At 40.9% G+C, this 4,267-nt stretch overlaps 1 long non-coding RNA gene across 1 annotated transcript; it reads right to left on the minus strand.

Moving 5' to 3' along the window:
• Positions 1-2,202: 2,202 nt before the first annotated feature.
• On the minus strand, positions 2,203-2,771 carry LOC124876997. The gene is made up of 2 exons (XR_007040425.1): positions 2,359-2,771; positions 2,203-2,260 (listed from the first exon to the last, which is right to left on the minus strand). It is a non-coding gene; the product is annotated as an uncharacterized LOC124876997 (long non-coding RNA).
• Between the last annotated feature and the right edge of the window lie 1,496 nt (positions 2,772-4,267).

Consider the following 4,267-nt stretch of genomic DNA (forward strand, 5'->3'; position numbering starts at 1 on the left):
TGAATATGGTTGATCTTGGACAGCCCCAAAACAGCTGTATTGGATTATATTGGAATTTGGATCAACAGCGCTCCTAGGACATTTCAAGTGCTCTATCTCACTCTTACATCATCGGATCCACTTCAAATGTAGTATACATCATCAAATTCAGTTTATTTTCAAATTCTGTTTATTTATATAGTGCCAATTCACAACACATGTCTCAGGGCACTTCACAAAAGTCAGGTACATGCATTCGAATTAATCCTAACCATTGAACAGTGCAGTCAGATTCAGTTATTTATTCAAATTGGATAAAAAGTTTTTCTATCAAAGGAAACCCAGCAGATTGTATCGAGTCAGAGACTTGTAGCAGTCAATCCTCCTGGATGAGCATGTAGTGACCGTGGACAGTCACTGGCGTTGACTTTGAAGCAATCCCTCACACTGAGCATGCATGTAGCAACAGTGGAGAGGAAAAACTCCCTTTTAACAGGAAGAAACTTCCAGCAGAACCAGGCTCAGTGTGAGCAGCCATCTGCCAAGACTGGGGGTTTGAGAGAACAGAGCAGAGAGATAAAGAACACAGAAGCACTGATCCAGGAGTACTTTCTATGGGAAGGAAAAGTAAATGTTAATGGATGTAGCTCCTTTAGTCGTTTCATCTAGAAAGAAAGAACAGAAACTGAGCCAGTTTTCAAGGTTAGAGTCTGAAATAGAGCAAATATAATTAGTTACAGTAGAAGCTCAGTCAGTAGCCATGTCTAGGAGAGAGAAAGAGTTAAACACTAAAAGACAGGGCCATGTGGATCATCGGTAGAGGGTGAGCATTAAGTTGTTGCAAGCAGAAGCTTGGACGATGCCCCCCTCCAGAAAGATGTTACAGGTAAACACAGAGTCAGGCCAGGTGTAGCTTCTAGGAAGAGTTTAGGCTTTATCAAAAAGGAAAAGTTTTAAGCCTAGCCTTAAAAGTAGACAGGGTGTGTGCCTCACGGACTAAAACTGGGAGCTGGTTCACAAGGAGAGGAGCCTGATAACTAAAAGATCTGCCTCCCATTCTACTTCTAGAGACTCTAGGAACCACCAGTAAACTTGCAGTCTGAGAACAGAGTGCTCTGTTAGGAACATATGGAACAATCAGATCTCTGATGTTTGATGGAGCTAGATCATTAAGGGCTTTATATATTTATATGCTGTTATTTCAGCTTTTAACCTTGTTCTCTCTATTCTCTTCCTAGAAGCTACACCTGGCCTGGCTCTGTGTCTACCTGACACCTTTCTGGAGAGTTTCTGTTCTTTCTTTCTAGGTGAAACGACTAAAGGATCTACATCCATTAACATTTACTTTTCCTTCCCAAAGAAAGTACTCCTGGATCAGTGCTTCTGTGTTCTTTTTGTGTCTCTGCTCTGTTCTCTCTATTTAACAGGGATCCAATGAAGGGAAGCCAAAACAGGAGAAATATGATCTTTTTATTTTTCATCAGAACTCTTGCTGCAGTTGAATCAGCTGAAGGCTTTTAACTGCATTTTGCGGACATCCTGATACTAACAAATTACAATAGTCCAGCCTTGAAGTAACAAATAGTTTTTCAGCGTCACTCCTGGATAGGATAGGATATTTCTAATTTTGGCAATGTTCTGGAGGTGAAAGGAAATCTTAGAAACCTATTTAATATGGGATTTAAATGACATGTCCTGGTCAAAAACAACACCAAGGTTTTTTACTTTATTACTGGAGGTCAATTTAATGCCATCCAGGTTAAGTGAATGAATAGCAGTTTCTTTTCTTTTTTTTTTTTTTTTTTTTAAAGACTCCTGATTATGATGCTGCCTGATAATTTTACCTATTGGAAGCACATACATACATACACACACACACACATTAAAGAGAATTGGCCCAAGTACTGAACTCTGTGGTACTCTACAATTAACCCTGGAGTTTGAAGATGGTTTCTTATTTACATGAACAAACTGGAATCTGACAAACATTTAAACCGGCCTAGCGCTGTTCCCCTGATCCAAACAGCATATTCCAGCCTTTCTAAGAGAATATTGTGATCGACTGTATCAAATGCAGCACTGAGATATAACAGGACTAGAACAGACACAAGTCCATTATCTGAAGTCATAAGAATATTATTAGTGACTTTCAGCAGAATTGTTTCTGTCATTGTATTTGAAATAGCTCTGACCCACATACAGAGAACACTCAGGAGGAGGAAGTAAAATAAAGACTGTTTTATTGATGATGTAATCAGGAACTAAACGGACAAAAATCTCACTGTAGGGAGAGAAGTGAAGAGAATGGATGAGCACGGGTAACAGGAGGAAAAATGAAACTAAGAACAAATAATTAAAATGATTCTGAGATCAGCTTACTGAGTAATGGTGGTCAGGTTGCCAGGGGGAATGAGATTGAGGATCCAGGTCTTAAGCAGGGATATCTGTAGTTCACTTGGTGCTGTTCTGTGTGAGCTCGGAACAAAGGAACAAGTTCGATGTGCGGTGGCTTACGTTGGAGGGTGGACAGGGTACGCTTGTGGCTTGGCTCAGGAGATGAAGAGAGCAGGAAGCTGCCAGCTTGATGTGAATCCAAATGAAGGCAGAAGACAGGATAAGAATCCACAGAACGTAGACGGGCTGGATCATCCAGAATAACTTCCAGAAACATAGTCAGAAACTCAGTGACATAGATCCTAAGCTTAGGCTATCAAAATCTGCAGAGAAGCAAAAAACAACGTTAAACGAGGTCAAAGAATGAAGCATAAACTTAGAGGGTGGCTCGAGTTTGTACCACTGGTGGCAAAACACTCTTGCATTGAAATGCTGGCAGCCTCCTACTTAAGTACTCCTCATAGTAATCAGTGGAACAAGTCGCACCTGTCACCCAGCACACCTGAGAGCTCCAGCACCGTCTGAAACAGAGCACATGTAGCAACACCAAAACACAAACACAGCCCAGATACTGACAGTTTCAGTGCTATGACGAGCTCTGAAACCTGACTGAAATTCTTCAAAAAGGTCATTGCTGTGTAAATGCTCACGCATTTGATTAGCAACTATTTTCCCAAGAATTTTAGATAAGAACGGAAGATTGGATATAGGTCTGTAATTTTTCAAGTCATCTCGATCAAGCGAAGGTTTCTTAAGTAAAGGTTTAATTACAGCTACCTTAAAAGCTTGTGGTACATATCCATTTACTAAGGATAGATTAATCATATCTAAAAGGGGGCTAGTAATCAGAGGGAACACTTCCTTAAATAATTTGGTTGGGATTGGGTCTAACATACAAGTTGAAGGTTTAGATGAAGCTCATATTTCTGATGACTCAGGAAGCTCCACAGGATCAAAACAGTCCAAACACAAATCAGGTTCAGTTACTTCCAATGTTGTCTCACTTGCTGAGGATGAAATAAACATCTTCGGGAGTATGTCAAAGATTTTATTTTTAATACAATCAAATTTATTTAAGAAGAATACCATAAAGTCATGACTGCTGAGGGCTAAGGGAATGGATGGCTCAACAGAGCCATGACTCTGTGTAAGTTGAGCAACTGTACTAAAGAGAAACCTAGGATTATTTATGTTCTCTTCTATTAATGATGAGAAATAAGCTGTTCTAGCTTGGCGAAGTGTCTTTTTATACAACAGTAAAAATTTTTCCAGATTAAGTAGGAATCCTCTAGGTGTGTAGAGCGTCATTTCCATGGCTCTGTGTTCTCGCCTGTGTTCCCTGCTATATTGCCTGTTCAGTTATATTATTAAAATACCTTTCGACTCACCATGCGGCTCCCGTCCTCCTGTCTGTGCTTTGGTCCTGCTCCACCTCACATCAGATCTAATGGCCCAAATAGGGCTTTAACCAGTAGCGCTAAATCCCTCAGAGTAACCAGTGGGCGTGACACTGGTCTGTATCTACGTAGACCTTTTAAGAACTTTTTAATCCATGGGGGGTTAACACCAGAAGTTCCAAAGTGCAGACTCTAGTTTGGAGTGAAATCCCTGTCAAATGTGTGAATAAGTCTAACATACCACCAATTGCCACCCTTTGTTGTGTAAAAACATTCTTTAATAAGCTGTGTCCCTGCCAGCAACCCCTACCCTACCCCCCACGTGCAGGATAATCAGTGTTGCAGTCCAGCAAGTTTGACCTGCTCTTCTGTAAGTTTCACTGACCATAAAAGGCACATACTGTATCTTGATGCAGTATTCGTACTCGTACTCGTACGAGTACTCATACTCGTCGTCTTCCGCTTTATCCGGGACCGGGTCGCGGGGGCAGCAGACT

Source organism: Girardinichthys multiradiatus, chromosome 1 (genome assembly GCF_021462225.1).
Source record: "Girardinichthys multiradiatus isolate DD_20200921_A chromosome 1, DD_fGirMul_XY1, whole genome shotgun sequence".
Taxonomy (NCBI): Eukaryota; Metazoa; Chordata; class Actinopteri; order Cyprinodontiformes; family Goodeidae; genus Girardinichthys; species Girardinichthys multiradiatus.